The 22,077-nt window shown below is 51.0% G+C and overlaps 1 protein-coding gene across 1 annotated transcript in view; it reads left to right on the top strand.

The window, feature by feature from the left end:
• The window catches only part of LOC141271460 (uncharacterized), a 549,319-nt gene that overhangs the window by 420,969 nt on the left and 106,273 nt on the right, over positions 1–22,077 (top strand). The window lies entirely within an intron of this gene.

Consider the following 22,077-nt stretch of genomic DNA (forward strand, 5'->3'; position numbering starts at 1 on the left):
ATGCCCAACTTATTTCAGTTAAAGAGTTAAAGGGGTTGTCCAGTACTTTATATTATCCCCCCCCGCAATGTATTCCCCCAGAGCCCCTAAAGATTTTTGTAATTACCTTATGTTGCAGATACTGCCTGTGAGCGGTGCTATCATTGTTCGCTCACAGGCATCACGTGACCCCCGGCTGCAGCCGGCTCTGACATCCGCTGATGTCACGACAAGTGCTGGCAGCAGCAGGGGGTCTTCGTCTTCCGCGTTCCAGGTGGATGCCAGGCTGTGGGCGGGGCTACCCCCCGCGGCACACCCGTCTTCCGCCACGCGCTCTGCCTCTCCCCATTCATTGGGAAAGCGCATGGTGGATGCTGGGTGTGACGCGGGGGATAACCCCGCCCACAACCCAGCAGCCACCGTGGGGACCCCAGCTCTGAGTCACGCCTCACTTTTCGTGATGTCAGCGCGGGGTCACGTGATGCCTGTGAGCGGCCACCGATAGCGCCACTCACAGGCATTATCAGCAACGTAAGGTAATTACAACAAGTCTTAGGGGCCCTGGGGGTATACATTGGGGGGGTATTATAAAGTACTGTACAACTTCTTTAATTAATAGGGTTACCTGTTAATTTGGTGCGACCTGAAATTTTGGGGTCAAAATCAAGTCTGAATTGGAAACTCCTTCAAACTACTCACCCGCAAACAAAACAATTATTTAGGGTGGTCATGAAAAGTATAATTCACAACTTTGGACAGAGAAGAGAGAAATGTATTTTACATACAAAAGTAGTGATGCATCTCATTGTCCAACCAACTTCTAAATGCCTTCCATGGCTTGCACACAGTATGACACCCCTATGATGGTTCTCCACATAGCTTGATACCCCCAAATCAATTCCCACTAAACATTTTTCCCATACTGTAACCTCCAGCATGAACAATATGATGCCCCCACAGTGTATTTCCCTACACAATATTAAGCCCCCTCAGTCCCACAGCACCCCTCACAGTGCTCCCAATACTGGATGAGGCCACTATCATCTACCCAATACCGTATAATGCTCCAATGTGTCCCTCAATTTAGTATGAGTCCAACACTTGGCTCTCCAACACAGTATAATGGGCCTGCTGTGTCTCCCAATACAGTATGAGGCCACCACAGTGCTCCCCAATACAATTGGGTGTCACTCCTCCCTTTGCAGAAAATGCACAAAAACAATAATATATACCGTATTTTTCAGACTATAAGTCGCATTTTTTTCCTTCAAAAATATGGGCTTGGGGAGTAGTGAATATCCAATCTCTTTAGTAGCGGACACACACAATCGCCCAGCAGCTGCAAGAGCCATGGCTGAGGCTGACACTGTTCGCGCTGTTAACGAGAGTGAATAGTCACTGCTCCACACGTCCATAGTCCTGGCAAGCAGTGAATCTTCTGGCAGCTCGTCTCAGCATGTGTGGGCACATGGCAGTGATGTCATGCGCGGCTCACACACTTAGATTAGCTGCTGGCAGCAGAATAGGACGCAGCACTGGAGAAGAGGGAAGGAAGGTGAGTAGAATTCTTTTATTTTTTTTGTGTGCACGGTGATGGGGAAGGGGGTGCCATGTATACCAGAATGGCGATGGGGTGCCATGTATACCAGGATGGGGGTGCCATGCATACCAGGATGGTGGACCATGTATACGTGGATGGGAACGGGGCCACGTATAACAGGAAGGGGGGAACCTATATACCAGGATGGGGGCATATATATAGATACCAGGATGGGGAATATAGATACAGAATTGGGGGACATTACCCCTATAACAGTGTCGGCAGCAGAACCCCTCCCCCATAACAGTGCATCATGACCACATTTTTTGCTTTCATTTTTTTCCTATTTTCTTCCTCTAAAACCTAGATTCGTCTTACGGTCCAGTGTGTCTTATAGTCCGAAAAATATGGTATGTAAAAAAAAAAATCACCTAGCCTTGTTACTATGATGGTGCTGTGCCAGGCTTTGCTGTGTTTGGACTTGAACTCCACGTAGAAGACACGATGATTATACTTGCATCGGCAGAACTGAAACCCGCTGGATGAATGGTGCTGCTGCTATGTGATCGGTCCCTGTTCCTCCATTGTATTCAACTTTATCTGTGCCCTTCAGCCCTGGTTCTCGTGCTCCATATTGGCCACATGGTCTGTCAACATTGTCAGTACACCACTGGATGAGATCAGATAAGTATCAAAGAGTTGTCCTGATCATTTACAGTAGAGTCTCACAATGCCTGATACCAGATCATGTGGATCAGAGACGCTTAGGACAATAATCTTTATTTTTTATATAGCGCTAACATATGCTGCAGCGCTTTACATACATAATCATTGCTGTCCCCATTGGGGCTCACAATCTACATTACCTATCAGTATGTCTTTGGAGTGTGGGAGGAAACCGGAGAACTCGGTGGAAACCCCATTCAAATACGGGGAGAACATACAAACTCCTTGCAGATGTTGTCCTTGGTGGGATTTGAACCCAGGACCCCAGCAAGGCTGCAGTGCTAACTTTTGATCTATCAATTTCTTAAGAGCAAGCCTGGTATGATATAGTTCAGCCCAGGCCCCTGGACGGAGAGATCTTTTGTGCTGGGATTCAAGGTGCATCAATTTGTCAACCAACCTAGAAATCACTTCTGTATAAAAGATTTTTTTAAACTAGAGGCTTAGGATATCAAAAGTCAACTCACATTTTAGTGCTTCCCATTGAGTGGGATAATTAGTAGAATCATCCTGATGGACATTAACAAAGTCTGAGACAGCCTTACGGATATCTGCAGTTCGTTAGCTAGATCACTTTCACTCTAATTCCGGGACCTCCTCTCCTTAGCAAGATTCTTTAGAGACAATATAATCCAGACCATAGCACTATAAGAAAGTATGCTAGGCTCTGTACCCGGCCCACTGCAACAGTCCAGAGGAGGGTGTGAAAGGATAAGATAATCCAAATGTGATGCTATGACGTCAACTAGGTGGTAAACAAACTATTAAATAATGCTCGATGAGCAAACAAGGAACTGATCAATGGTAATTTAATTTTGCAAGTCGTACAATGTATGCGCCCCTTTCTTAGGTGCCTTGCACATTATGATCCCACATTAGCCAAGCCATATTCCGCAATGATCAGTCATAGAAAAATGAACTCTTTTCAGGTGCAAAGAACTAAAATAATGTGGTTGCAAAAATACACTCCCACTTAACCTAATCCTTTGCTGAAGTATCCCTTGAATTTATGACAGCATTCAATCTTTTTGGGTGGGTGTCAATCAACATGGTACATCTAGAATTAGCAATCTTTGCCAACTCTTCCTTGTAGAAGGACTCCAAATCTGTTAGCATATGAGGGCATCTTTTGTACACAGCGCCCTCTTAAGGTCAAGGTCAATTTTCAATAAGATTCAGGTGTGAGCTGTAGTTAGGTCATTCAAAAACTTTGATATTTTTCTGGTGAAGCCATTATTTTGTTTATTTAGATGCTTAGAGTCATTGGTGTGCTGAAAAGTGAAATTCTTTACTGTCAGCTTTTTAGCAGAGGCCTGAAGGTTTTGTTGCAGAATTGACTGATATTTGGAACTGTTAATAATTCCTTCCATCTTGACTAAAGCCCCAGTTCCAGATGCTGAAAAACAGCCCAAAGCATAATGATGCCTCCACCATGCTTCACTGTGAGTATTGTGCAATGTTGTCTTTGCACCAAACATAACTTTTGAGATTATAGCCAAAACGTTCAAGCATATCTTATCAGACAATAACTCATTTTCCCACATGCTTTCTACATACTTGATGTAGCTTTTAGCAAAACATAACTGGGATTGAATGCTATTCTTGGTAAGAAAATTATTCCATCTTTCCACCCCATTCCATCTTTCCACCCCACAAGCTAGACATCTGAAGAACATAAGACATTTTGTCTTATACCTTACATAGCCAGTACTTGTCAGAAATTCCTGCCAAGATGAAAGACGAGAGAGCACATGCACAAAATACTGATGGAACAACCCCTCACACAACTAGGATTTATGAAGAGGTGGTAGCCTAGTATTCTAAATGCACACAGATAAAGCTTATATAGGGCATCAGTCACATGGATAAGTGTAGTGCACAGTGTCAGGCTTACAGCCTGTAAGTAACACCCATATTATTAGATCAGATGGGCTGCCCAGCACTACATTCCCAGTATACTTTTTATATCAGAAAATCTTGGCACAGCTCTTGAAATACTGAACCTGGCTAATCTAGCACCAAATACCTTGCTTTGTTTAAAATTGCTCAGATTGTTCAAACTTCCGGTTTTAATGTGGATTCACACTGAAAACTGTTATATAAATTTCCTTCTGGGGTCACCTGTCTAATTTCCATAGAAGAAGATGACGCGGACAACTCTTGCTGGTGTTGTCCTCTTACTGGATAGAACTGGAGGATACATGTACAGGGAGTGAATTCATTCTTTACATACAGATAATTATAGGCCGTGTGTATTTAGTCCTGTCTATTACCTGGTGATGTGGGGGGCTGGGGAACCTCCATCATGACGTCCTTTTACAGATTTTTGTGTCCTTCTAAATACTGCCAATCCTCCATGGAGAAATAGACGGCTACATCCCGACACCTTATAGGAACCTGACACAAACAATGATACCGTCATCACCCTGATCCCTTCGTAGCGTTACTGTATAATGTCCCAGCAGTGTCACCTCTCCAGTCAGCAGCTCAATCATCTTGTAGCTGCGTTCTAGGCTGTGTTCACATGTAGCATAAATGCTGTATTCTTTCTGCTGCTTTTTTGCTCAGAAATTCTGCTTTGTTTAACTGTCCAAGCAAATTGAATGTTATTTCATGAGAACTCCACTTACTGTGTGTCTAAAGATGCTGTTGAACTGCGGTTTTGGTGTTTTTTTTCTATGAGCTTCGATGTGGAGCTTTAAAAAAATGCACTTGATTTTTAACTAGAGCAGAGAGAACCAACCTTTAGGCTATGTGCCCACGATGCAGAAATTCTCCGGATTTTTCCTGAGCGTTTCTGCATCTCCCTGGCAGAAAAAACGCATGCGGATTGTACGTGCGGATTGTAGATGCGGATTGTACATGCGTTTTTCCTGCCAGGGACATGCGGATGTGAAGCGTTCTTCACATGCATTTCCGCATGCGGGTTGTCAAGCGATTTCCAAGCGATTTTAGCATCACTTGGAAAGTGCTTGACAACTTGGTCACATTATATATAAATCCATGTAACCGGCATAGATTTCTATAGTGTGACCGAAAGAATGGTAAAAAATAAATACAGTATATACTTACCTTCTGATGGCCCCCGGTGTCCTTGTCTTGGCTTGCCGGCAGCTCGCTGTAGACTAAAGGACCTGCTGACGTCAGCGGTCGCGTGACCTGTCACATGACTAAATGATGTCATGGCAGGTCCTTTTCAGACCATCGCGAGCTGCCGGCAAGCCAGGACGCATCGCTAAGGACACCGGGGGCCACCAGAAGGTGAGTATAATGTATATTTTTTCTTTTTTTTACAGGTACTATGGTACCCGGGTCCGGAGGAGAGTCTCCTCTTCTCCAAACCCGGGTACCATCTGCACATTGAAACGCATGGAATCCACATCTGCAGAGGCAGTGATGCGGATTCCATGAGGTCCAATGCAAGTCAATGGCAGCGAAAACGCCGCGCTTCCGCAAAATAATTGGTAGTGCTGCGGGTTTTTCGTAATGATAATCCGCAGCGGAAATGCAGCACATGCAGATTATCATTGGGGAACATGGCAGACCTTCTACCAAGCGTTTTTTAAGCATTTCTGCAGCGGAATTGCCGCTGCGGAAACACTTAAAAAACACATAGTGGGCACACAGCCTTAAAGGTTCAGTTCAGTGAACTTCCTGGTGTTCGCCGAACCCTAACACATAGACAACACCTTCAGGGGGGCCCAAAAGCTGCCAAAACAGCTCAAATTAGGGGCAGACACCAGGAAAAGTGGCATCAATTGACCCAGAGAACAAATAGTATAATTGCACAGCATAGATGCATGGGACAGGGCCTGGGACAGTTACATTGATCAGTAACAGGCAGATGAGTGACAGGGTAGGCCTGGTGGTCTAAGAGCCCTACCAAATTCAGGCAACACACATGAAAGAGACCCAACTTGGAATCCAAACATTTCCAAAAATTAGGGGCTTACGCCCATAAAAGTGGCATCAGTTGACCCACAGTATAAATGTTATAATGGCACAGTAGCAGTCAGCCATGGGCCATGCATGAGGTATTAGGGTCTGGGCCACCATTTACAGCTTTGAATTTAAGTTCAAATTAAGACGAGGTGGGTGAGGGACCGGTGTAGGCCCTGCTGTGTTGGGAGCCCTGATACCTCATACAATAGCTCAAACTGCTTTTCTGCTCAGCCACACTCAGGTGGCACAAATATCAGTTTCGTAGACACCATTGCCTAGTCTGCCCAGACAGTGACTGGGGTGCAAAAGTCACTGGAGATCCAGGACTTGTTCATCTTGATGAAAGTTAGGTGGTCTACACTTTCAAGTCACAGCCGGATGCGCTTATCTGTCAGGACACCACCAGCAGCACTGAAGACATGTTCTGAGAGAATGCTGGCTGCCGGGCATGACAAAACCTCCAAGGCATGACAGGCAAGCTCAGGCCACTCTTCCCTTTTTGAAGACCAAAATGCAAAAGGGTCCAAACTCCCCCTGATGGCATTGATATTGAGCTTGAGATACTCCTGCACCATCCTCTCCAGTCATTCACTATGTGTCAGATTTGTACTCTGTTCTGCTAGTGCACAGGGCTGGTCTAAAAAATGTGTGAAACAGCTCACAGAAAATGCTTCTGCCACTTACACTGCTGCTGCTGCTGCTAATGTTTTTGCGTTGATGACTTTACGTTCCCGGGGTTCGAAGTCTGGAAGTGCGATGCACACTGTGTGCCTCACTGCTATCTTGGGGAAAACCACTCTGAAGATTGTGTTTCAATACTCCAGCATGCGTGTCCCTTTCCAGGGGATGAAGCATCTGGCAAAATTTACTCTTGTACCATGGATCTAACAGAGTGGCAACCCAGTAGTCAGCAATATATCTAACCCTAACAATACGGGCATCATGTTGCAGATAGTGCAGCAAATAGGTACTTATGTGTTGGGCGCTTCCATGAGGTCCAAGTCCATGGTGTGTTGGTGGTGGGGTAATACTCAAGCTGGCTTCCACCGTCCCCTCCCGCCAACCACGGACAACATAGAGGGGATCAATATCCTCTTCATCTCCTGACTGTTGCGCTCCCATCACCTCTTCCTCCTCTTCCATTTGTTCCTCAGCTCCTGCACCTTCACTAATGTAACGGGTCTGGGAGGCGGAACCTCTGAGCTACTATACAAGGGGGCGGTCCTTGTAAGGGAGCGGGTGGCGACCAGGGAAGACGGGCAGGAAGTCACAGCAGGTGACCGGGACAGTCTCTGATTGAACGGGCTGGAGGTCACGGCAAGTGACCGGGGCAGTCTCTGGATGAACGGGCAGATGGTCACGGGAAGTGACCGGGGCAGTCTCTGGATGAACGGGCAGATGGTCACGGCAAGTGACCGGGGCAGTCTCTGGGTAAAGGGTTGGTACGACCTGTGGCGGCTGATGATAGACGTGAGCTCCCAGGTGAGCAGGCGAGAGTCTCTGGATGAACGGGTGGTCACAGCATGTGACGGCGGAGCCTCCAGGAAGACCAACAGACAGGCGGCAGATGAGCGCTCCCAGGTGAGCGGGCAGAAGTCTCTGGACAGGCGGGTGGTCACAGCACGTGACGGCAGAGCCTCCAGGTAGGCTAGCAGACAGGCAGCAGATGAGCGCTCCCAGGTGAGCGGGCAGGAGTCACTGGACAGGCAGGTGGTCACAGCACGTGACGGCGGAGCCTCCAGGTAGGCTAGCAGGCAGGTAGCAGATGTGTGCTCCCAGGTGAGCAGGCAAGCTGGTCCATAGACAGACTGACAGGAGTTGGAAGGCAGACCGTCGGACCTCAGGCAAGCAGGCAGGTGGCTGAAGTGCGCTCCCAGGTGAGCGGACAGGCTGGTCCTTAGACAGACTGACAGGAGTAGTAAGGCAGACCGTCGGACCTCAGACTAGGAGGCAGGTAGCAGATAAACAGGCAGGAATAAGACAGCAAGCTGGCAGGAATCTGGCAGGTAACTGGCAACGGGACCTGAGGGCTGAAGCAGAGTAGTGAACAGTGCAACAACATTCCTCGGGCACCTCCATTTTGGAGGAGGTGCCTTATATATGGTGAAGTCCTCCGCCCATTGGCCGGGGACTCCTTAGGACGGCGCGCGCGGCCCCTTTAAGAGGGAGGGAGAGCGCGCGCGCGCGCCCTAAGCACAGTGGCCGGGAAGGAGCGCGCGCTGCCAGCAGAGCAGGAGGAGGACGCCGGGCACGGAGCAGAGAGGTGAGGGGAACAGCGTCCCTGCCTAGCAGAGGGCAGGGACGCCGGCGCTACAGTACCCCCCCCCTTTAGGCCCCCCCTTTTTTAGGCCAGACAGAAATTTAGCTAGGATAAGAGGGGCATGGATGTTCTCCCGGGGCTCCCACGTAATCTCCTCAGGACCAAACCCCTTCCAATCTACTAGAAAAAAGGTCTTTCCTCTTACCCTTTTGGTGGCAAGAATGTTCTCTACCTCAAACTCGTCCTCAGCAGAAACCGGAGCAGGAGGCGTACCTGTAGACTTGGAAAAAGAGTTAAGTACCACAGGTTTGAGGAGAGATACATGGAAGGAGTTAGGGATCCGTAAGTTGGCCGGGAGTTTCAATTTATAGGCCACCGGGTTGATCTGACTGATGACCTCCAGAGGACCGATGAACCGAGGCCCTAACTTGTAAGAAGGTATCTTGAGTCGGACATATTTAGATGAGAGCCAGACTTTATCTCCAGGACGAAATTGTGGAGGATCCAGGCGTTTTTTGTCAGCGTGTCTTTTCATCCGTTCGGACGACTGAAGGAGTGCGGATCGGGTACTCTCCCAAATGGAGGAAAATTTGCTAACGAGAGATTCCGCAGCCGGGTTGTCCACAGAGGTGGAGACAGGAAAAGGAATCCGAGGATGCTGACCGAAGACTACAAAAAACGGGGATTTGGAGGAGGATTCGCTCTCGTGATTGTTATAAGAGAACTCGGCCCATGGTAGGAGATCCACCCAGTCTGAATGATGGGCATTAACGAAGTGCCGGAGGTAACTGGTCAGGTTCTGATTGATCCGCTCCACTTGACCATTGGACTGTGGGTGGTAAGCGGAAGAGAAGTCCAGGGTGACGTCTAGCAGTTTACAAGTGGCTCTCCAGAAACGTGAGGTGAACTGTACCCCACGATCCGACACGATGTAGAGGGGCAGGCCATGAAGACGGAAGATGTGGCGGATAAAGTCTTTAGCCAGCTCGGGTGCAGACGGGAGGGCTGGCAGGGGAATAAAGTGAGCCATCTTGGAAAAGCGATCAGCGACCACCCAAATGACCGTACAACCGGCGGAGACGGGGAGATCAGTTATGAAGTCCATAGCAATATGCTGCCAGGGGGCAGCAGGCACAGGAAGCGGAAGGAGGCGACCGGCTGGCAGGTGTCTCGGGACTTTGTTGCGGGCGCAGGACACACAGGCAGAAACAAAGTCTATTACGTCCTTGTGCAGGGTAGGCCACCAGTAGTGCCGGGCAATAAGCTGGAGGGTCTTTTTCTGACCGGCGTGGCCAGCTAGTTTAGACGAATGGCCCCAGTGTAGGATCTTCTTCCAATCAGGTACTGAAACAAACGTCTTACCGGGAGGGAGACGATTTAGACTCACGGGAGCCACTTGCATTACTCTGGCGGGATCGATGATATGTTTAGGTTCTTCCTCGAGATCGGACACCAGAAAGGATCGGGACAAGGCGTCTGCTTTGACGTTTTTGTCAGCCGGGCGAAAATGAAGAACAAAATCAAAGCGAGCAAACAACAAGGACCACCGGGCTTGGCGCGGGTTAAGTCTCTGGGCATGCTGGAGGTAAGCCAAGTTCTTGTGGTCAGTGTAAATTATTACCGGGTGAAGAGCCCCCTCGAGTAGGTAACGCCACTCCTCCAACGCCAGCTTGATGGCCAATAACTCTCGGTCTCCTATGGAATAGTTGCGCTCAGAAGAGGAGAAGAGTTTGGAGAAGAAGCCACAAGTTACCATTCTCCCGGAAGATGATTTTTGAGTAAGTACCGCTCCGGCTCCAGAGGAGGAGGCGTCAACTTCCAGGAAGAACTGCTTGTTGCCGTCCGGGCGATGCAGCACCGGGGCGGAAGAGAAGGCCTGTTTTAGGGAAAGAAAGGCCTCCTCTGCTTCGGGCGGCCACTCTTTGGGATTAGTACCCTTACGGGTGAGCGCGGAAATTGGGGCAGTCCGGGAAGAGAAGTGTGGTATGAAGAGGCGGTAGTAGTTAGCGAAGCCCAGGAATCGCTGAATGGCCTTCAACCCCTCCGGTCGAGGCCATTTCTCGATGGCAGACAGTTTCTCTGGATCCATTCGTAGGCCGGTCTGAGAAATAATGTAGCCCAAAAACGGAAGCGAGGTCTGCTCAAAGAGGCACTTCTCGTATTTAGCGAAGAGGTGATTCTGCCTGAGCCTGAGCAGGACCTGACGAACGTCCCTCCGGTGAGTCTGGAGATCCGGAGAGAAGACCAAGATGTCGTCCAGGTACACCACTACGCAGGAGTAGAGAAGGTCCCGGAAGATGTCATTGACCAACTCTTGAAAGACGGCAGGAGCGTTACAGAGACCAAAGGGCATTACCAGATATTCATAGTGGCCGTCCCGGGTGTTGAATGCCGTCTTCCATTCATCCCCCTGACGGATACGAACCAGGTTGTACGCCCCACGGAGGTCCAGTTTGGTGAAGATTCTAGCCCCCCTCAGACGATCAAATAACTCCGGAATGAGCGGAAGGGGGTACTTATTCTTCACCGTGATCTGGTTAAGGCCTCTATAGTCTATACAGGGACGGAGAGAGCCGTCCTTCTTTTTGACGAAAAAGAAGCCTGCTCCCGCCGGGGAGGTAGATTTCCGGATGAATCCCCTGGCCAGATTCTCCTCAATATATTCGGACATCGACCGGGTCTCAGCAGCGGATAATGGATAAATACGCCCACGGGGAGGAGTAGTACCAGGTAACAGGTCGATAGGGCAGTCGTATGGTCTATGAGGGGGTAGTGTCTCTGCTTCCTTTTTATTAAAGACATCAGCATAAGACCAATAAGGAATCGGAAGTCCAGGTAGATTAGCTGGGGTAGGAGAAGGACGGACGGGATGGACGGGAACCAGACAGGTCTTATGGCAGTCCTGTCCCCAGCGAAGGACTTCTCCGGTCTGCCAGTCAAGCACGGGTGCATGTCTCTGGAGCCAAGGTAGGCCTAGCAAGAGGGCGTGGGAGAGTCCAGGCAGAACATGAAAGGAGATACTCTCAGAATGCAGCATTCCCACCTGCAGAGTAATGGATTCGGTGATGAGTTGGATGGGGCGTGGTAAGAGACCCCAATCCACGGCAGCAACAGACAAGGGTACAGCCAGAGGTTTGGTGGGGATGCGGTATTTCTCTACCAGGGACTGTGAAATAAGATTCCCGGCTGCTCCAGAGTCAAGTTGGGCTAGTTCGAAATAACGGTTCTCCCCGCAGACGATTGAGACTGACAACAGCAGAGATGGAGAGGATTTATTCTTGTCTAGGTCGACCTCTCTGAGCGAACCTAGACACAGGCGTTTCCCGACCTCTCCGGGCAGGTATGGATCCGGTGCTCCTTACTGCCACAGTAGAAGCAGCTCCCCTCGGCACGGCGTAAGTCCTGACGGGTTTTGACCATCTTGGTCTGGTCGACCTGCATAGGCTCAGGAGAGTGTACCTGGGTAGAGACGGAGGGAGTGACGGGTTTCTGAAAAGTAGGAGCTAGACGTGGTAACCTCCTCTCACGGGTGACCTCTTTGGCACGCTCCTGGAACCGTAGGTCAATCCGGGTGGCAAGAGTTATTAGGTCATCGAGAGTGGTAGGGATGTCCCGACCGGCAAGTTCATCTTTAATACGGCCGGACAGACCCTCCCAGAAGACAGACACCAGAGCGTCGTTATCCCAGGCCAGCTCCGAGGCAAGGGTACGGAACCGTATGGCATATTGGCCCACGGTGAGACTTCCCTGACGGAGGCGTAGCAGTGATGATGCGGATGAGGTCTTCCGTCCGGGTTCGTCGAAGACTTTCCGGAAAGCCGTGAGAAAAGCAGGCAAGTTGGACACCAGGGGGTCTCCTCTCTCCCATAGAGGATTTAGCCAGGCCAGGGCCTCCCCGGTGAGATGGGACATGATGAATGCAATTTTGGCTCGGTCGGAGTTAAACTGGTGGGACAATAGTTCAAAGTGCAGGGTGCACTGATTTATGAAGCCCCGAGCCTGGGCGGAGTCGCCTCCGAAGCGAGGAGGTGCAGAAAGCCGGGGTAGGATACCATGGTATTAGTGGGCAGCGGAGCTGCCGGATTGCGAGACATGGCACTGGCGGAGGTTGCTGGTGGAGCAGTCAGAGTGTCCAGGCGAGTATTGACATTCCGCAGGTGACCCAGGATGGACTCCTGTTGGGACCTTTGACGGGACAGTTCATGACACAGGTCCGAGAGCGAGGGAGCTTGGGTGCCACCGGGTTCCATGGCCCGAGCAAACTGTAACGGGTCTGGGAGGCGGAACCTCTGAGCTACTATACAAGGGGGCGGTCCTTGTAAGGGAGCGGGTGGCGACCAGGGAAGACGGGCAGGAAGTCACAGCAGGTGACCGGGACAGTCTCTGATTGAACGGGCAGATGGTCACGGCAAGTGACCGGGGCAGTCTCTGGGTAAAGGGTTGGTACGACCTGTGGCGGCTGATGATAGACGTGAGCTCCCAGGTGAGAAGGCGAGAGTCTCTGGATGAACGGGTGGTCACAGCATGTGACGGCGGAGCCTCCAGGAAGACCAACAGACAGGCGGCAGATGAGCGCTCCCAGGTGAGCGGGCAGAAGTCTCTGGACAGGCGGGTGGTCACAGCACGTGACGGCGGAGCCTCCAGGTAGGCTAGCAGGCAGGTAGCAGATGTGTGCTCCCAGGTGAGCAGGCAAGCTGGTCCATAGACAGACTGACAGGAGTTGGAAGGCAGACCGTCGGACCTCAGGCAAGCAGGCAGGTGGCTGAAGTGCGCTCCCAGGTGAGCGGACAGGCTGGTCCTTAGACAGACTGACAGGAGTAGTAAGGCAGACCGTCGGACCTCAGACTAGCAGGCAGGTAGCAGATAAACAGGCAGGAATAAGACAGCAAGCTGGCAGGAATCTGGCAGGTATCTGGCAGGTAACTGGCAACGGGACCTGAGGGCTGAAGCAGAGTAGTGAACAGTGCAACAACATTCCTCGGGCACCTCCATTTTGGAGGAGGTGCCTTATATATGGTGAAGTCCTCCGGCCATTGGCCGGGGACTCCTTAGGACGGCGCGCGCGGCCCCTTTAAGAGGGAGGGAGAGCGCGCGCGCGCCCTAAGCACAGTGGCCGGGAAGGAGCGCGCGCTGCCAGCAGAGCGGGAGGAGGACGCCGGGCACGGAGCAGAGAGGTGAGGGGAACAGCGTCCCTGCCTAGCAGAGGGCAGGGACGCCGGCGCTACAACTAACAGTTTGTCTAGTACTATGAGCCCATCTCGATAGTTGTTGTCCACCCTCCCATGGCACCTGCCTGTGCGACGAAAGTCCAGAACTTAGAGATATGTTACGATACTGGCGTAATACTGCTAGAAATCATTGGCCGAAGAAGCAAAAGCAGGAACAGCAAGCGATGGAAGTTCTTGAAGATAGCAAGGAGTTGTAGGAAACAATCCGTAGATAAATTAGAACAGACTGGGTAAGAATGTTTAGGAGCTGGAGACTGAAGTTAAGCTAACAGCTAGAAACAATACTCAAGCAATGAGTGAAATATCCATGCGGCTTTAAGTAGGCCCAAACAGGAAACAATATGGACTCCACAGATTCAGGATCTGCCATCTTGGAAAAGGGCAATGGACAAGATATTTACCCTTCCGCAGTCTCCTCTTCTTCCTCTTATTCCTCTGGGACCACCACCTCCTCCTGCAGACTTTTCAAAGTGTTCCAGCATATAGATGACTGGAATAGTGATGTTAATGATGGCATCGTCAGTGCTAGCCATCTTAGTAGCAATTTCGAAACTGTGCAGAAGGGTGCAGAGGTCCTTCATCTGTGCCCACTCCACAAGTGTGATTTGCACCACACCCATGCTGTGTTGGCCCAGGCTATGCAAAATGACGTACTGCACAAGGGCCCGTCGCTACTACCACAATCGCTGCAACATGTGCAAAGTGGAATTCCACCGTGTCAGCACATCGCATATCAGCTAGTTAACTGGTAGGCCAAAAGACCTCTGCAGGGATGCAAGTCGATGACCCCCGGGGTGAGAACGGCGTAAGTGAGAACACAGCGACCGTGTTTTCTGCACCAGCGCATCCAGGCTGGGATAGTGGCGGAGAAATTGCTGTACCACCAGGTTGAGGACATGAGCCATGCAAGGCACGTGTGTGATGTTGCCCCGGCTTAGGGCTGCCACCAGGTTCACACCGTTATTGCACACGACCTTCCCTGGCTCCAGGTTCAGTGGAGACAGCTATTGATCAAACTCGGCCTGGATAGCTGTCCACAACTCTTGAGCTGTGTGACTGCGATCTCCAAGGCATATTAATTTAAACACTGCCTGATTGCGGAGAGCCATGGCTGTGCAGTACAGAGGTGGGGGGATTCTCTCTGCACTATTGGATGCGAGTCTAAGGGAGAGGTTGAGGGCACTAGTGGAGGCCCCATAGGAGGTGGAGGAGGCAGAAGCAGTGGAGGAAGTGTTAGATACAGAGGTTTGTCCCGCAAGCTTTCTTAGAGAAGTAATGGCAACTGGTACTGGGGGACTGCGACTGCCATCAGCCTTTGGCAACCATCTGTATGCACCTGGGGGAAAGGCAACATTTCTGTGGCAACAGATTGGAGGTGGTGAGCTTCAAGCTCTTAGTTTTGGCATGTGTAGGAAAGAATCTTTTACGTGACCGTAACTGCGGGACCGAGGTCTGGCTGTTGTGCTGAGAGACTGTGGAGGAGGGTGAACACGACAAACTAGTGGACTGTGAGTGAGGTGCAGGCGGAGATGTTATAGTGGATTGAGAAAGATGTGTGCTCGGTGAAACAAAAACAGCAGGCATGTCCACTTCTGTAACAGCTGACAGGCTCTCACTCACCCCGACTGTAGCAGGTAAACAAGTGGAAGTTCTGCAGCCAGAGACTTGTGTGAGAACACTTGCCAAGGTGACGGAGGAGGAAGAAGCAGCAAATGCGGTTGATGGAGCGGGCCAGTGGTTGAAGAGGCCCGCTTGTCCGCATTTTAACGCAGTGACATTCCCAGAATAACGCATGTTGATCGCGCATGTGCCAGTTCATGCATGTAGTAGTCAAATTATTGCAATTTTTGCTTCTACTGAGTCGTTTTTTTACAAAGTTGGCAGATAACGTGAATTGGATCATCCTTTGCAGTCTCAAAAAAGGCCCAGGCTAGGCAACACTTGGCACCCCTGCGAACTGTTGACCCGCGACTGCTGCTGGCCATAGTCAGAGTTGTGGGTGAGGATGCAGTGCTTGTTGTGGTTGCATCACTCCGTGTCTGTGCGGGAAGCCGCAACGTAACCTCGTTGTCTTCCTCCACCTCCTCTGCTAAGTGTTATGCTGTTATGCACACGCCCGGGCTAAGCGGCGTGTGCGTGTGATTGGTAGTGATTCCACTGGACCGTGCCGGAGAGTGAATGCCTGGAGGGGCGTAACTAGGTATTCACCCGATCCGACCAGGGTCGCACGACGGCATACGACGCCAGTGCACCAAGGAGGAACCGAGCAGAGGGACCAGGTGCTACTCCAGGACAGACCCCGGACACGGCTGTTGACCCACACAGGGGAATACAGGAACAGACTGGTAGGCTGGCACACAGACTGGTGGGTATAGGCAGGCACGACTGGTATGCAGGCAGGCGGGTAAGCAGGCAGGGGGGGTACAGGCAAGCACAGCTAGAGTGCAGACAGGGAGGCACTAGCAGGTAGGAACACAGGCGGGATAGGGCCCAGTACACACTGGGACTCAGGAACATTACAGGCAGAGGGGTACAGGCAGGGCAGGACAGGACTGCCGGAGCAGCGGGCAGAAGCAGGGCAGGACAGGACTGCCGGAGCAGCGGGCAGAAGCAGGGCAGGACAGGACTGCCGGAGCAGCGGGCAGAAGCAGGGCAGGACAGGACTCTGTTCACACGGAACAGACAGGAAGGGAAAGACAGAGCCAGACACCCACAGGGTACTTGCAGTGAAGTAGCGAGTGGACCACAAACTCACAAACGGGAGTACAGAGACAACAGGCAGGAGTTAGGTACGAGTTCAGACTCTGCAGAAAAAGGAAGGGAACGGACATAGAGGCAAAACAGGTAAAGGATAGGAGAGAGTTCAGACTGGAACTGAGTGTACGGAGGAGACTGACACTGCAGCGGGATACAGGAGCGGGTCTGGGAATACTGCCCCCAGAGAGGCGGGACGAACAGGCAAGGAGCGTGTTCAGACAGGACAGACAAGATACAGGAGCGGGTCTAGGTAATCGGCCCCTAGAAGGCGGGAGGAACAGGCTAGGAGCGTGTTCAGACAGGACAGACAAGATACACAGAAAGGACTCAGTTCAGACACAGGAACTAATACCGCAAAGCAGGAGACATACAGGACTCAGTTCAGACACGGGAGCTGATACCGCAAAGCAGGAGACATACAGGACACAGTTCAGACACGGGAGCTGATACCGCAAAGCAGGAGACATACAGGACTAAGTTCAGACAGGCCTGGAAATACAGCCTCCAGGAAAGGCAGACAAGGAAACAAAGACGGGACCTGGCACCTTCAGAGTGCAAGCACACACTGAAGGAAACACTATGCTCAGGCAGGGATAGAAGGGAGCTGCTGAGCTATATACCAAGTGACAGACAGCAATAGGCTGAGGACGCACAAGGGGCGTGACCCACAGCAGGTACAAAAAGCAGGAAGTGATCGGGCGCCGCCCTTAAGCAGCAGAAACAGACACAAACAGACAGCATGGAGGGAAGCCAGAGAGACATTCTGGACAGGAGATCAAGTGCGCTCTCTTGCACAGTGGGAGATGGACCACCATGCAAGGACGCCGCCAGGTATGTTACACTAAGCTACTCAGCTGCCTCTGGGTTCACACCAAATGGGATCTACAACCTCATCGTCATACTCTCTGTTCTCCCACTCCTCACCCTAAGAGTCACCCTCCTCCTCTTCCTGCCTCCTCGTACAGTCCCTGTGCTCTTCAGGTGTCTTGAGTCTCATCAGGATCACCTCCACCCTAGGGGTTAACATCTGGTGATGAGGGTCTGGATTCTGCTCTGACCCTTATTCGTCCGGCCTCAAATCCAACTGAAAAAAATTTCGGGCATTGGCGCAGATGCTTTCCTCCTTTTGAGTCTGTGACTCTTTGGTGTAGACCTCTGATGCCCATGGAATAGAATATGTGAACAGCTCTGCAGACTCGCCCGTCTGTGGTACCGCACAGTCAGTTGGGTAGTTGGAGAGTTGTGACGCATGGGGGAAACAAGGGTAATTGGGGTGCCACCTCTGAGGACTATACTGTGTGTGATGTAAAGGTGGAGGAAGAGGAGGAGAGGCCACTTAATGCAGTGCTTGCCATTTACTGGAGCACATGCTCTTTCTGGCCCTCATCTACAAGGCGTACCACTATGTGGCTGCCAAAGAAAGGAAGTCGAGTGACCCATCTAGTAACAGAAGTTGTCAGTTGTCTTTGGATAGGACAAGATGGTGTTTGTTCAGTAGAGCTTTAAGTAACATTATCACCTACCCCAAGTATACCTTGAACACCAAAGCTATTCCCCCTTCTACCACCACCTTGCTTTTTCCCACTCATGTTGGATTTACCCTTCCCCTCTTTTAACCAGCTGTTTCACAACCCTAGGCCCAGACCTGTCAGTCATCTGTTACTAAATTAACAATCAGTATTTTTTTGCTGAGATAGTGTGGTCCAGCCACACTATCAGCACAAAGGATTTAGATTCAGAAATGTGGACTGGTGTCTGGACCACACTATTATCACAAAGGATATAGATTCTGAAATGTGGACTGGTGTCTGGACCACACTATTCGCACAAAGGATTTTGATTCTGAAATGTGGACTGGTGTCTGGATCACACTATTAGCATAAAGGATTTAGATTCTGAAATGTGGACTGCTGTCTGGACCACACTATTAGCACAAAGGATTTAGATTCTGAAATGTGGACTGCTGTCTGGACCACACTATTAGCACAAAGGATTTCGATTCTGAAATGTGGACTGGTGTCTGGACCACACTATTAGCACAATGGATTGATATGCTGGAAGGTTGATTTCACAGAGGATCCTATCTGTCTGAACTAGCTGACAATAAACCGCCTAATTAACTATCTGACTACTTGCAGTAGCCTCTCTGTGCTGTTACACTGACAAAATGGCACCAAAACAACATGACCGCTTTTCTACATGGAGAGGGACATGTGTCTTCGGCAGCCAATGACACAAGCCCTTGTGTCTGGACGTTGTAGATGGTTTCTGCTCCCTGATTTGCTGCCGGAATCTCCACACATTAAGTTAAAATAAAATAACAATTCGCCACTCCTCTGACCTCTCGCCCCCCCCTGCTCATCATATAGCACCACCATCCTAGCCGTCCTAACAAAAGCATTAGTGGAAACTTGATCATTTACTGAACTTTGGCCGAATTTTGCAGATTTTGAGGAAAATGCTGGGGAATCCAAACACAAATCCGAATTTACAATGTCTGTGCTGACTTTGAGGTTGGCGAACGCTCATCTCTGTTTTTAACAACAGAACAAAAACTTTTCGGTGTATAAAAAAGCACATTAAGTTCAGATTCTGAGCAACGTTTTTAAACTACATCAAATAACGGGGAAAACACTTTAAAAAACGCAGCAAAAATGCAATAACCAGAGGACATTGTTATTATGTAGTTTGTTGTGGACACCTGCAGAAAATATATGGAGAAATAATAAAAAAAAAAAAAACATTTATGCCATATGTTGTAAAAAGTGAAGATTATGTAATAATGGGAAAGTTCTATCTGCTCCGACTGTGAATGATCACAAATAATCCAGAGGTCCCAACCGTCCTGGATACAGCGGACAGTCCCGGATACAGCGGACAGTCCCGGATTTGGGTCTCTGCCATGCAGTCTCGGGCGTCTGCTGAATGCCCCTCACTGCCCTCATGCCCCCTCCGACATCTCCTCCTGACGGGGAGAGAGAAGTGGTAAATGTCTGTGGCTGGGGGCGGTAGGTGGGGAAGAGACATTTCCCGGAGCTGAGCAGAGTTTATCCCTCTTTCTATTCTGGGAACCTTTTGCAGTTCTGCTTCCAGGACCTGTGATGATGTCACAGTCATGTGATCAGTCACATGGGGGAGGAGCAGGATGGGGCTTGTAGGAAGTGAAGGGTTTTCTGTGTAGGAAGCGGCCACAGGTAAGAGCTGAAGCTGAGGAGAAGTCTACACTGGGGACCGGTAATGAGGGAGCAGGGACTGTGTGATAGAGGGGACAGGACTCAGTCCTGGAGGAAGCACCGGGACTCTGCACTGGGGACCGGTAATGAGGGAGCAGGGACTGTGTGATAGAGGGGACAGGACTCAGTCCTGGGGGAAGCACCGGGACTCTGCACTGGGGACCGGTAATGAGGGAGCAGGGACTGTGTGATAGAGGGGACAGGACTCAGTCCTGGGGGAAGCACCGGGACTCTACACTGGGGACCGATAATGAGGTAGCAGAGACTGTGTGATAGAGGGGACAGGACTCAGTCCTGGGGGAAGCACCGGGACTCTACACTGGGGACCGGTAATGAGGGAGCAGGGACTGTGTGATAGAGGGGACAGGACTCAGTCCTGGAGGAAGCACCGGGACTCTACACTGGGGACCGGTAATGAGGGAGCAGGGACTGTGTGATAGAGGGGACAGGACTCAGTCCTGGGGGAAGCACCGGGACTCTACACTGGGGACCGATAATGAGGGAGCAGGGACTGTGTGATAGAGGGGACAGGACTCAGTCCTGGGGGAAGCACCGGGACTCTGCACTGGGGACCGGTAATGAGGGAGCAGGGACTATGTGATAGAGGGGACAGGACTCAGTCCTGGGGGAAGCACCGGGACTCTACACTGGGGACCGGTAATGAGGGAGCAGGGACTGTGTGATAGAGGGGACAGGACTCAGTCCTGGGGGAAGCATCGGGACTCTGCACTGGGGACCGGTAATGAGGGAGCAGGGACTATGTGATAGAGGGGACAGGACTCAGTCCTGGGGGAAGCACCGGGACTCTGCACTGGGGACCGGTAATGAGGGAGCAGGGACTGTGTGATAGAGGGGACAGGACTCAGTCCTGGGGGAAGCACTGGGGACCGGTAATGAGGGAGCAGGGACTGTGTGATAGAGGGGACAGGACTCAGTCCTGGGGGAAGCACCGGGACTCTGCACTGGGGACCGGTAATGAGGGAGCGGGGACTGTGTGATAGAGGGGACAGGACTCACTCCTGGGGGAAGCACCGGGACTCGGCACTGGGGACCGGTAATGAGGGAGCAGGGACTGTGTGATAGAGGGGACAGGACTCAGTCCTGGGGGAAGCACCGGGACTCTGCACTGGGGACCGGTAATGAGGGAGCAGGGACTGTGTGATAGAGGGGATAGGACTCAGTCCTGGGGGAAGCATCGGGACTCTGCACTGGGGACCGGTAATGAGGGAGCAGGGACTGTGTGATAGAGGGGACAGGACTCAGACCCGGGGGAAGCACCTGGACTCTGCACTGGGGACCGGTAATGAGAGAGCAGGGACTGTGTGATAGAGGGGACAGGACTCAGTCCCGGGGTAAGCACCGGGACTCTGCACTGAGGACCGGTAATGAGGGTGCAGGGACTGTGTGATAGAGGGGACAGGATTCAGTCCTGGGGGAAGCACCGGGACTCTGCACTGAGGACCGGTAATGAGGGTGCAGGGACTGTGTGATAGAGGGGACAGGATTCAGTCCTGGGGGAAGCACTGGGACTCTGCACTGGTGACCGGTAATGAGGGAGCAGGAACTGTGTGATAGAGGGGACGCCATGGGCGTGGAGAGGAGTGAATATTCATTCTCTTTAGTAGCGGGCACAGAGGATCGTGGAACCGCAGTAGGAGCGCGGCCGCTGCTATGTGCGCTAGTAAGGAGACTGACTATTCACTCCTCTCCACACCCATAGTCCTGGCGTGGAGAGGAGTGAATATCCCCGCAGCTCACTTCGGCATCTGAGGTCGCATGGCAGTGACATCATGCGCTGCTCAGATACTGACATGAGCTGCTGCCAGACAGGACGCAGTGCTGGAGAAGAGCAGAGGGGAGGAAGGAAGGTGAGTAGAATTCTTTATTTTTTTCTTGTGTGCAGTGATGGGGGGCCATGCATAGTAGGATTGGGATTGAGGGGGCCATACATAGTAGGATTGTGTTTGAGGGGGCCATGCCTACCAGGATTGGGTCTGCGGGGGCCACGCCTACAGTGATGGTTACACCAATTTAAGATACACTAGGTAACTGCTCTCCTCCAAATTAAAGATGTCCGAGTGCATGCAGAGAAGCTAATTAACCAAATCTGCTAATCTGGTTGAAAAACTTCACTCAGAAACTGAACCACGCATAATGGCATACTTTATTACGTAGACATGGGGTTATATAGCATTCTCCTTCTAGGTGGGATTAGTAAAATTTATTGCTCTTTTCTGATAACTCGGCACGCTGTAATTTGTCCATCTATGTATCTCTTGGTTTGAGTAACGCCTTAGGAATTACGATGGAGGGGGTGAGTTCGCCCCTCAGCGCCATCATTGCCAACTCGACATGAATCTCTCTGTTATCAGCCGTGCACATGCATACGTCATTCCCAGGAAATCATTTAGT

The sequence above is a fragment of the Phyllobates terribilis genome, unplaced genomic scaffold, assembly GCF_046119375.1.
Source record: "Phyllobates terribilis strain yellow unplaced genomic scaffold, ASM4611937v1 Scaffold_5__5_contigs__length_657084704, whole genome shotgun sequence".
NCBI lineage: Eukaryota > Metazoa > Chordata > Amphibia > Anura > Dendrobatidae > Phyllobates > Phyllobates terribilis.